Raw genomic sequence first — 13,143 nt, 5'->3', positions numbered from 1 at the left:
TCTTCTTCTTCTTCTTCTTCTTCTTCTTCTTCTTCTTCTTCTTCTTCTTCTTCTTCTTCTTCTTCTTCTTCTTCTTCTTCTCCTCCTCCTCCTCCTCCTCCTCCTCCTCCTCCTCCTCCTCCTCCTCCTCCTCCTCCTCCTCCTCCTCCTCCTCCTCCTCCTCCTTTGACTGACTCAAGGTCACCTAGATAGCATCATGCTTTAAAAGCAGAACTACAACTCCTGGTTTCTAGCTTGGTGCCTTTAACCACTACCCCAGAGATCTCTGTGGTCTCTTCAGCACATTAGCACTAAAATTTTGGAGACGAATGACATAATTATACATATAAATACAGTCTGATATGTTTGGATGTATTTGTTTATGATATTTAGAGATCGCCCATGACTCTCATAGAATGGACCGGTGATGTCTTTAGGACTAGATGACTTTAGTTCTAGAGAAATAATTGTAAAGGGGCCCCAGCCCCCTGTACCCCACTCCCCGTGATGTTTCCAATGCTGCTCAACCTCACTCTATTCTTGTAGGATAGCTTGCTGTAGAAAGGGCTGACTTGGTTTTCAGCCTAAAGAGATTTGCTTAGCTCACCCTAGAACCACTTCTCAACTTGACCACTTTAGGATGTATGGACTTCAGCTCCCAGAATTCCCCAGCCAGCCATGGACCAAGGATGGTGTGTGGGAAGCATTTCAGAAGGGACCCACCTTCATTTTCCAAATAAGTAAGAAGAAAGGGGAGAAATTCTTTCAGATTTGCATGATTCTGTTAATCGTATTTTTTGTGTGTGTAAAAGGATCCATGTCAGGAGTGGGGAATGGGGTTGATTTTTGTCCAGAGCACATGTCTAGGGTCATTCTCAACCATCCATGATTGTCCCAAAGGTGCTTTTTTCAAAAGGCAACTGGACTTTCTTGGGTTTTTATTCTTTGAAAATGTTTCCCTTCTCATTCAAGAAGCTTGTGTAGTGATTCTCTCATCTTGGATGAGAAGCAAAACATTTTCAGAGAAAAAAAGCCAAGAAAGTCCAGTTGTCTTTTGGGGGGAAATGTCCTTTGGGACATCCAGAGTGCATGTTATTTGTCCCATTAATCAAATATTTTTTCTAATTAATAAACAATCTGTTGAAATGCTCAGGAGTTGTGAATGAGGCACACATCGAGTCTGCCACATTTAAATGCCACAGAGCTTTGCTTAATCGCTCTAATTGTCTGGTTTTCACATTTTTAATTTCTGCCTGCCTTCCCTTACAATGTTTCTGTTCAGTTCGGTTTCCAAACCATATGTTTCTGCATTGCGCTGATTCCTGCTCATGAAATATGGGTTCTTAGCTGGAGTTCGGCTCAGAGCTATATCGTTTTATGGCAGTGGCTGTGGTTTAATTAAAATGTCAAAGGGGGATGGGGAGAAAGCAGCTATCATCGGAAATAATGTGATAAATGGATTTAAACCCCACATCAGATGTTATTCCTTCCCCCTGTAAGCACAGCTGGAGCCCAAAAATGTGAAATATTTGAAAATATTTTTAATGGAACTCGTTTACCCTCCAACGTTATTGGAAGCTCGAATTGGCAGGGAGCTAATCAAAATGTAGCATTTTAATTAGGGGTAATCTAATCAGCTTTTGCTGCTCTAGCAGGGAGGCATATTTTCTGGGTTTTCACTCCGTGGAATAATTAAGGGCATTTTAGAGAGGTTTTCTTAGTCTTTTTTCCCTTTTCTCGTACATGTGTAAATGCATACCCAGTCTCTCCTACACTCAGCGTAAAGCGGTCATAAATACGTCCAGGTATTAATAACAGTTAATTTGACCCATGCTTGATATTGTATTCTGAGCATCAACTTTAGCGCTCAGGCCTATGGGTTAATAATCAGGATCAGTATATAGGCCCTATTAATATTTTGTAAATGTATATAATCCATCCCTCATGGCAGACATTGGGCGGACTTACTGAGCAAAAGCCGATGGTAAACATTTGAAAAACTAGTCACCTCTTTAAATCTGCTTGCCTCTTTTTAAGAATCCAGCATGTTCTAACCCTCAGTCAAATACAAGCAAACTTTATTTTTCCTTTATTATTTGTGTTTTTTAAAATTTTTAATCCTGCCAGTAAGAAGAAGATCAAAGCTTCAGTCAGAAATTTCCCCCAAATCAGACAGGTAGTCTTATCATGTTTACACATAACATAACATAACATAACATAACATAACATAACATAACATAACATAACATAACATAACATAACATAACATAACATAACATCAGAGTTGGAAGGGACCTTGGAGGCCTTCTAGTCCAACCCCCTGCCCAGGCAGGAAACCCTACACCATCTCAGTCAGATGGTTATCCAACATTTTCTTAAAAATTTCCAGTGTTGGAGCATTCACAACTTCTGAAGGCAAGTCGTTCCACTTATTAATTGTTCTAACTGTCAGGAAATTTCTCCTTAGTTCTAAGTTGCTTCTTTCTTTGATCAGTTTCCACCCATTGCTTCTTGTTCTACCCTCAGGTGCTTTGGAGAACAGCCCGACTCCCTCTTCTTTGTGGCAACCCTGAGATATTGGAACACAGCTATCATGTCTCCCCTAGTCCTTCTTTTTGTTAAACTAGACATACCCAGTTCCTGCAACCGTTCTTCATATGTTTTATCCTCCAGTCCCCTAATCATCTTTGTTGCTCTTCTCTGCACTCTTTCTAGAGTCTCAACATCTTTTTTACATCGTGGCGACCAAAACTGGATGCAATATTCCAAGTGTGGCCTTACCAAGGCATTATAAAGTGGTACTAACATTTCACGTGGTCTTGATTCTATCCCTCTGTTTATGCAGCCCAGAACTGTGTTGGCTTTTTTAACAGCTGCTGCACACTGCTGGCTCATATCTAAATGGTTATCCACTAGGACTCCAAGATCCCTCTCACAGGTACTGCTATTGAGCAAGGTACCACATATACGGTACTGGTGCGTTTTGTTTTTTTGGCCTAAATGTAGAACCTTACTTTTTTCACTGTTGAATTTCATTTGTGAAATTCCTTATAGAGAACCTTATAGAGGCATTCTGATTGACTTAAATCTGAGTTATTTCTTCTCGATACTTGGATCTAAGGATAGTTTGAGATGCTCTCCTGCTGAAGTGAAGGATCAAATGGTAGACTCTGCTTTTACAAAGGGCTGGCAATGAAATCTTTCTTTCCCTAATACAGAATTCTTCAACATACCTTAAAGTAGCAAATTAACTTAAAAGGTTACGACCAGGTGAGGTTGCAGACAATGTTTTCTACATTGTACAGCCAGATCTTGGTATCTAGCTCTTGTTGCCAGAGCAGTCATGTCTGGACTTACTGGCTTCAGCCCAATTCTTCATTAACTGATTCTGAGATATATACATACACCCAGGGGTGAAATCTAAAAATGTTCCCTACCGGTTCTGTGGGCGTGGCTTAATTGGTGGGTGTGGCTTGGTGGTCAGGTGACTGGGTGGGCATGGTCAATAATAATAAATAATAAAAATAATAAAAGTACACAAAACAGTAAGAGGTACCAAAAACCAACTTTTACACTTTGCACACACACAAAACAAAACACAACTGACTCACACACAACGTAAAAGCAGCTGCACCTCACCCAAAGTGGCCCCTGCAGCAAGCAGGAACCTTACACAGTCACAAAAAGCCCAAAAACCAACTTTCACACTTTACACACACACACAACACAACACAAAATGACTCTCACACACACACAAAATGCCACTTACAGCTTTGTGAGATTTTGTGTGTTTGTGTAGTTAGAGTGAAACACTACAGAAACACACCAAATCTCAGAAAGCTGCACAAATATTTTATTTTATTATTTTATTTTATTTATATTTTTAGATAAAAGCAGATAAATTTAAAACTTCCTTAACTTTAAATTGCTATGTCTAAAAAATAAAATAAAACTCCTTTAAAAAAAACTCAGTTAACTATATTTTTAAAGCTCCCACCCCCTTACTTCCTCAATTCAAGGAAAAAGGCAGGCAGATTGAGTTGCTCACCGATGTGATGGATTGCAGGCAGGCAAATTCAGTTGCTAGCTGATGCAATTGACTGCAGCAGCCGAAGCTCGGCTGGAATAGCAAGCAAGACTGAAAGAAGCAGGAAACTGCCAAGTAGGCAAGCGGGGACCGGGCGATTGGGCGAGCATGGGTGGGGGGACAGGGATTGTTGCTCCCGGTTCTCCGAACTACCCATCCCTATCACTACTGAATCATCCGATCTGGTCTGAATTGGGAGCATTTCACCCCTGCACACACACCCCCACACACTTAACCACCCGACTTCCAAAACCCTTTAAACTTTCAAAATGATCTTTCGTTCCTTATACCTGATGAAAACCATGATGTCCCTACAAATCCTTTATTTTCCATTTAAAATTATTGTGAGACTGACTTGAAGGAGAGGTTGAATAGAGACATATTTTATTCATGGGCTGTGCCAAAATTTGTATTGATTCTGGTTGTGTACAATCTCTTGATTGTAGCTAGGTCAAAAATCCAACCATCCATCCATCCACCCACCCACCCATTCAACCAACCATCCATCTATCCAACCAACCAACCATCCAATCAGTCACACAACCATCCACCCACCCACCCACCCATTCAACCACCCATCCAACCAACCAACCATCCAATCAGTCAAACTACCATCCATCCATCGATCCATCGATCCATTCACCCATTCAACCAACCAACCAATAAATCAGTTAACCACCCACTCACCCACCCACCCACCCATCCAACCAACCATCCAATCAGTCAAACAACCATCCATCCATCCATCCATCCATCCACCCACCCACTGAACCAACCAACCAACCAACCAACCAAGCCATGTGTTGTACAAGGAGAATCCAAGTTAACAAAATATATTTATGGCCAAAAAGTGCTAAACTTTTAACATAGTGCTGTTAAATATTTTATTTATTTTATTTTATTTATTTATTTTTGTCAAGCATGTATTTTATGACAGATACAAGTGTAAACATAATTATAAATATGTGTAAAGGGTATGAATAAAAGAAAACATTAGGACAGGGACGGAAGCCACACTGGTGCACTTATGCACGCCCCTTATAGACCTGTTAGGAATGGGGTGAGGTCTACAGTAGACAGTCTTTGGTTAAAGTTTTGAGGATTTGGGGAAGAAACCACAGAGTCAGGTAGTGAATATGTTTTAAATATTAAAACATATTTTAAAATATTTTAAAACATATTAAATATTAAAACATATTTGTTAAATATGTTTTAACAAATGTTAAGGAGACTTACAGTGAACAGATTCTGCCTTATATCAATTATTTCCTAATAAAGCTTGCTAATGCTGTCTTTTCTGATTTTATCGTTTCTCATTTTACCTATTTGCCAAAAAGTATAAAATATAAGGTAGGAAATGGCGAGGTGGGTAGGCATTGCCCAGCATCAAGTTGTTCTTTTATACCGGGAGCTTCACTTTTATGACAATATTGTTATTGTTGTTTTTAAACTTTGTCAGCCACTTTTAATTTTTTTTTAAAAAAAAGAAGGGAACCTTAATGCAAAGTGAAAGGATGAAACTAGCTTTAGGCATTTACAGGAACAGTAAAACCCAGTTGGGAAAAAGTCTTATTTGAAACATCTGGAAGACATTTATCAAGCACTGGAACAGCTTATCCGTGGAATGTATAATTTGAGTCCATGTGTTTGTCAGGGTTTTGAAGGATTGTATCATTTGATCATTGACACTGCCTAATATATATTGTAAAAAATAAGTAAATAAAGTAGAAAAGGAAGAGTTGCCGTAACTGGCGAAACAAAAAAAAGTCTTCTTGGTTAATTAACAATAGAGCTTTAATTCCATTTTCCCCAATCTTTGCAGAATCCGCAGCCAACGTGGCCAAGAGAACTCTGGGAACTGTAGTTCCAGTACACCTGGGGGGGGCAGCTTTTTAGGAAGCCGTGTTTTATGTCTCCTACATACATTTTCTGAAATAGAATTCCTTGAAGCAGAATATACAGTATATGAATTTGAAGCCATTGGCATCTCTTCAAAAACCGTGCCCAAAATTTCTAGTAGCTTCTTGTCACAAATACAATCGGTTGTACTATTGTTCCTTCTAGGGTTTGTGGCATAAAATGGGCCGAAACCAGCCCAAAATTTGGAAGAGGTTGATAAGCAAAGGCTCTTTTAATCCTCCACTGCAATCTGTCCAGGTATATTGCTTTCGTTCATAGCTCTAAAAATGTCACATTTTAATCATTTGGTTTATCTTCAGATTGTAAAGGAAACCTCCAGGGTTTTGTTTGAGTCTGAAAACCTTTCCTGTGAATCCCATATTTGTGTGGCTTTTATGTCAGTGTGAATCCGCCGTATTTCAGACAATCACAGGCCAAGATAATCTCCCTAGAACCCCTTAGATAGCGGTAGAATTTGAAAATATTTCATTATATCGGCCTAACTGGCAGCTACAAAACGTGTCTATATCTTTTTGTTTGTTGAATCACTAACAGATCATGACGGGCTCCCCAAACTATGCAGAACAACAACAACAATATGCAGAGCTGGGTGAGGTCGAATGGTTACAGAAAGAAAATTCCCACCCTGGGATCAATATCATTTGTGCAGAATTGTTTCGACTGATTGATTGCCCTCAAGAGGCAAGAGACAGCCCATAACTGGGCTAAGAAACGCAGGAGTCCCCGGCAATGAAATCTAAGTGGGGTGGAGCTTCAATGGGAGAACGATCCTCAAATTCTGGAAAGGCCAACCTCAAGGAACCTGGGTGACAGCTGACTGGAGAAGGGTGTCCTAGACACAAACAACCCCCTACCCCCGTGATGGCGAACCTACAGCATGTGTGCCATAGGTGGCACGCAGAGAGCCCTCTCTGCGAGCACGCCAGCTGTCACCCCACATCCACTGTGCATGCGTACATGCCTCCTGGCAGCCAGCTGCTCTTTGGGGTCTCTGTCGCACATGCACGGGGGGTGGGGCACACATGCAGGGGGTGCCCGCATTGCATTTTGGGGGTTTGTACATTTGAGCCCCACCCCCGCACCCTGTTTTGGGCCTGGAAGGTCCCCTGCACCAACCTGGAAGCCGAAACAGGGCACGGGGGGCCAGGGCGCATGTGCAGAGATGCGCACACATGCGTGAGGCCAGGGCGCATGCGTGGTGGGGTGCTCACATTGCATTTTGGGGGTTTAGGCACGCCCATATGCATTCTCGCTCATGTTTGCTTTGGGCGCTTGGCACCAAAAAGGTTAACCATCACTGCCCTACTACCCCTAGATCAGGGGTCTCCAACCTTGATCCCTTTAAGACTTGTGGACTTCAAAGGGCCGGTTTAGCTCTGCCTGGTAAGGCCTGTTATTAAGAACACAGTAGCCTGCAATTACTGCAGGTTCGAGCCCGGCCCAAGGTTGACTCAGCCTTCCATCCTTTATAAGGTAGGTAAAATGAGGACCCAGATTGTTGGGGGGGCAATAAGTTGACTTTGTAAATATATACAAATAGAATGAGACTATTGCCCTATACATTGTAAGCCGCCCTGAGTCTTCGGAGAAGGGCGGGGTATAAATGTAAACAAAAAAAAACAAAAAACTGAGGAACTCTGGGAGTTGAAGTCCAAAAGTCTTAAAGGGACCAAGGTTGGAGACCCCTGCCCTAGATAAGAGTTGAAGTCTTCCAAGTCAGCTGGTCTCCAGGCTCTGTCCTAGGTCCTGAAAATGTGTCCTTTGTTTGTGGGAAGATACAGATATCTTTTTTTCATTTGTAAGGATATTTCTAGATTTTTCCTCCCCTCCACTTCCAAAAATCAGCAAGGATGCAGAAATCCCCAAAGGTGGCGTTTCATCAAAAACCAGACAAAATAAAAACTTCTGTATCCCCAAATAAATCACATGCCTGATTTCGAGCTAAGAAAGAATTGCAGTTTGCAAGTAAAGAAGAAATGGAATATCAGAACTCTTGAATCCAGATCTTTGGAGTCTTGCAAGCTAGGATTAACCCCTAAATTTTTTTCCCCAGTAATAGGAACCACTCATTCTTCACAGAAAAGAGGAAAAAAAAGAAGGAACACATTCAGAAAAGCTGGTGTTACCTATAATTTCTGTTGAAGGAAACAACAGCTGAAAAACAGTTGTGGGATCTTGATTCTTAAGACAGAATGTGCTACATCTTTCAGATAATTTCCTATTGATTAGAATCTGTGTCAAACTAAGATTCTTGTTCTAGACCTTAAAGCAAGATTTAAAAAGTATGGAGAAAGTACTTCACCTTTGGGTTCCCATCACAGAAAAATGGCCAATCCGTCCCTAAATTATTCAGCTTCTTCTTGAAATGTTAAAGTCAAGGATTTCTTGGAGACTGAGGGGCTTTCAGTAAAAGTCTTAAAACCAGAGCAGAATCACCTGAGACTAGACCTTCATCCAGATGTTAATCTCTCTGTTGTGTTGGCTTGTCTTGATTCTAGACTCTATCTACACGGGCACCTGAGCAAATCAATTTTCCTTTAGCATCTTGGGAGTTGTGAGAAACACACACATTTTTGTTAGCTTGCGGCAGTGTGGGAAAGGGAGAAAACCTTTGAAAGATCCTTGAGAAATTCAGTCTGGTAACATGTTTAATTTAGGGTAGATCTCTAACAGATGTTTCAAAGAGGATTGTTCTGAATCCTGTTTAGCCTTGTCAACCTGCACCTTTCCATCAAAAGTAATTTAGGGATGGCCAGCTGAGTGATGGGGGGAAAATCAGGGAAAAAGGCCCGTTTGAAGAACATGTTAGCTTTTGTCGACTTCCAAAACTGTAAATTCAATTGCTGTGTATAATGTGGTAAGGGTGTACCTTGGATATGGGCATAAATAATACAGAAATTTCTCAGCAAAACAGTTGTGTTACGGGAAAGTTAGGTCAATTGAATGGTTGCTTCTGCCAGTTGCTAAAATTCCTTTCATATTTGCCTTGAATGGAAATCCAGAGAAAGTAGCCATATGTGTATAAACACCTGTGAAAACCTCAGAAAACAAATATATATATATATATATTTTATAGAGGTGCAGATAACAGACTCAATAATTCCTCTGTAGAACTGAATCAGCAGCTCCTTGGGCAGTTTGAGCTTACTGAGTTGGCGCAGAAAGAATATTCTTTGTTGTCCTTTTTTGATGATGTTTTTGATGTCAGCTGTCCATTTTAGATCTTGCGATATGGTAGAACCTAGAAATTTGAAGGTCTCTACTGTTGATACTGTGTTGTCTAGTATTGTGAGAGGTGGAAGTATGGAAGGATTTCTCCTAAAGTCTACTACCATTTCTACGGTTTTGAGTGTGTTCAGTTCCATATTGTTCCAGTTGCACCACGAGGCTAGTTGTTCAACCTCCCGTCTGTAAGCGGATTCATCATTGTCTCGAATGAGACCAATCACTGTTGTGTCATCTGTGAACTCAAGTAGTTTAACAGATGGATCATTAGAGATGCGGTCATTGGTATACAGAGAGAAGAGAAGTGGTGAGAGCACACAGCTTGGGGGCCCCCTGTGCTAATTGTACAGGTATCTGATGTGATTCTGCTTAGCTTCACCTGTTGCTTCCTATTAGGAAGCTTGTGATCCACTTACAAGTGTGCTGGTTTAGCTTAGTTAGAAGAGTGTCTGGAATGATGGTATTGAATACTGAACTAAAGTCTACAAAGAGGACCCTTGTGTAGGTCTTTGGAGATCCAAGATGTTGTAGGATGTAGTGCAGAGCCATATTAACAGCATCATCTATTGATCTATTTGCTCAGTATGCAAATTGCTTCCAAGTTACTTCCAGTCAACCTCACAATGTCAGGATTGAATTCATGTGCAACACTAAGCCATAATGTTAGGTGGTTGGAGTTTTGTAGCAACCAGGTCATTGTGGTTTGCAACTCCACTTACATGGTTTGTTCAATAAACTGTAGTTTAATCCAGAATGTCGGTGGAGAATTAATGTGTGTGGTAGACATAAGCAAGACTTAGTAATGTTTTTGGCAAAAAGTAGAAGAATTTCATCCTCATGGCTAAAAAACAGTATTTGCCTTCCTGGATAATGGAAGCAGTTAAAAATCCTGTGCAAAAAATAAGAAAAGAGAAAACCTGTTATTGATCAATTCTGGTATATTATTTCTCAAGGGTTGTGTTTTTTTTTATAAACCATCCTTTTAAAAAAAAACACCCCAAAAGATCCATTGAGTCAAACATCCAACTTTGTATTTTCACCGAACCATTATTTAAAAGGAAGGAGGGGAAATGCCCACCACCGCATGACAAGTCCCAGCCTTAATGTCTTGGAGAAACTGTTCTGAATCTCAGCCTCCGATCGAACGGATTTTCTGTTTTCTTTTTGAAATAGTCTTTGGATTCATTATTCCAGCCATGTTTCCTTGGTTAATTAAAACATGGGTCATTCTGAGCATTTTGTTCTGGCATCTGAGTCATGGCTCTAATTTGCACCAGTTGTGCAGGGCCTGTGCTGTTCTCTCTCGGTTTCCTGGTTGTGTCTGTCATGATTCATGATGCCCATACTTGACACAACTTAATTGTGGTTAGGTTATTAAGTACATGTCATAAGATAGCTTCCAAGTCATAGTGTTTTGGACCTGCTTTAACCCTAACTATGTCAGCTTGCATTTCAGCATGGGTGAGGGGCACAGGCCTGTACTTTTGACTATGCTTGGTCTCCCCCCACCCCATTTTTATGAAACATCCAGAAGCTCAAATTTGAGTTCAGGGTTATAAGAAGAAAGATTTCAGGAAAGGAAATGTTCAACCTGCAAGAGAGCCAGATGGCTAAAGGTGAAACCTCAAGTCAGGACAATGTTCTCTAGAAGAAACTGGATTAGATTTTTGATTGTTCATTGATAGGCTATATCAAAATGCAAGATAAAACCCCAAACATTAATAAAACCGTATGTAAAAAAAGGAAGAAAAGGTAGCAGATTAAAGTCTTAATTTATTCTCCAAAGAACCTGAAGCCAGGAGAAGAAGCAGTGGGAGGAAACTGGCCAGAGGGAGACTCAACCTGGAACGAAAGAGGAATTTCCTGACAGTGACAATGGTTAAGCCTTAAGACAACTTGTCTCCTGGAGCCATGGGTGCTCCATTGATGGAGGTCTTCAAGAAAAGATTGGATATCCATTTGTCGGGATGGACAAATGGATATCCAATGGGAGTGGTGAAACACAAATATTTTTACTACCAGTTCTGTGGACGTGGCTTGATGGGCGTGGTGTGTCTTGGTGGGTGTGTCTTGGTGGGCGTGGCAGGGGAAGGATATTGCAAAATCCCCATTCCCACCCCACTCTGGGGCCAGCCAGAGGTGGTATTTGTCGGTTCTCTGAACTACTCAAAATTTCCGCTACCGGTTCTCCAGAACCTGTCAGAACCTGCTGGATTTCACCCCCGTCCAATGGGCAGGGGATTGGACTAGAAGATGATACAGGGTTTCCTGCCTGAGCAGAGGGGTTGGACTAGATGACCTCCAAGGTCCCTTCCAACTCTGTTCATCAGTATTGAACCTCCAAGATCCCTTCTAGCAGCTGGATTCCATGAAAAGAATAAAATAAGGAATGCAGAATCATGTTTCTGTGTCACCCCTACAATCACCCCTATCTACAACATGCCCTTACAAGCCCTGCCTATGATCAGACCCACATATGAAGATCTCAACTGAACTCTTGCATTCTAATAAAGGGACTTTTCTATGCCATTTTTGAACTCTGACTGCACATGAAATATGTGGTTTTACCATAAGGGTCTCAATAGGCCATTCATCTAATGGGCCAAGATATTGCCTTATCTCATTCTTGTACAGTTGACAATCAAATAATAGATGTGTAAAAGAAGCTGAAGACATGTTGATGTCCAGAGAGAGAGAGAGAGAGAGAGAGAGAGAGAGAGAGAGAGAAATCACTTCTCAACCAGAGTCATTTACTTTTGAAATTTTGCTGCTTCTTACATCACCAAATAATTACTGGTATGAAAAAAAATATCTCCAGCCATGATTTTAACCACTTACATTCCACCAATTCAAAGTTCAGATTTCAATGACCCGTATCTTAGCTTTGTTTGGATTTGACTCCACAAAGGGCAGAAAATGCTAGATTTTGGAATAAACCTGGCTTAATTCCTGGATTTGATGAATAAATAGCAGAAGAAGTCCTGTAGATGGTGCCTTAATATATTGGTAATATAAAAACAATATTTGTTTTCTTCGGGGTCCATGCACTATATTGGGAGTGCCTAGGAATGCTGTTTTCTTTGAGGTTTTTAATGTTTCCTTTTGGAACAAAAAAAAGAAAAAAAAGAATTGCTGTTCTTTTGCACCAGCTGTGCAAAGTATAATTTTGATTTCAATCAATCCTCCGAACTGTAGCCTAATGGTTCACTTGGCTGTTATTTGCAGTTCTGCAGTCCCCTCAACTACATTTGCTATAATGAGATTTCAGAAGGCCAGCGTTTCTCACATAAATGGATAATAAACTAACCTGGAAATTAAATATTATTCGGTTTGGCATATTCATCAAAATAAATGGCAGCTATTTTGCATTATGGATGCAAAATGGAATGGATACATATAGAGAAATAATTCTAGATGTCAACCTTGCAGATGCTCTCTCATGCTTGCTGGTTTTTGCTGTCTAAGTAGGGCTGGTTGTCCTTATTTATGAACTAGAAAGAAATAACTTTTAAGTAGGATATACGAGAGCATGTTTCTGTCTTGGTCACACTAGAATTCTGATGCAGTCCGGTGGGACGTTGCCAACAGCAGATCTGAAAGTATGCATAATTCTTAATTTTAATAGGCAATGCAATTATGGATTTATTTTATCTCTGTGTCTGTTATGGGCATTGGCCTCCTCTTGGCTTTGCTTACATTAACAGATCAAATAAAATGTATAAATAAATAAGTTCCAGGAGTAGAGAGTCGTTCAATCTGTACGGTAAGTGGGAGAGGCAGATATGGCGGAAGCGGGAGGCCATATCGAGTGTTGGGAGCACGTGCTCGCTGTCTTAAAGCGATCACGCGCTCCGGCCCCTCAGTCTTCACCCGTTCCCCAGGCGGTCATGGTCCTCAGAGCTTGGGTCTTCGGTTGATGTTATGTAATGCTC

General features: G+C 40.8%; 1 protein-coding gene across 1 annotated transcript in view; it reads left to right on the top strand.

Annotated features, from left to right (window-relative positions):
* THSD4 (thrombospondin type 1 domain containing 4) overlaps positions 1–13,143 on the top strand; it is a 181,260-nt gene that overhangs the window by 83,413 nt on the left and 84,704 nt on the right. The gene's annotated exons all lie outside the window — the stretch shown is intronic.

The sequence above is a fragment of the Ahaetulla prasina genome, chromosome 13, assembly GCF_028640845.1.
Source record: "Ahaetulla prasina isolate Xishuangbanna chromosome 13, ASM2864084v1, whole genome shotgun sequence".
NCBI lineage: Eukaryota > Metazoa > Chordata > Lepidosauria > Squamata > Colubridae > Ahaetulla > Ahaetulla prasina.
The sequence above is the reverse complement of the archived record's forward strand: the minus strand, read 5'-3'. Positions and strand labels throughout refer to the sequence as shown.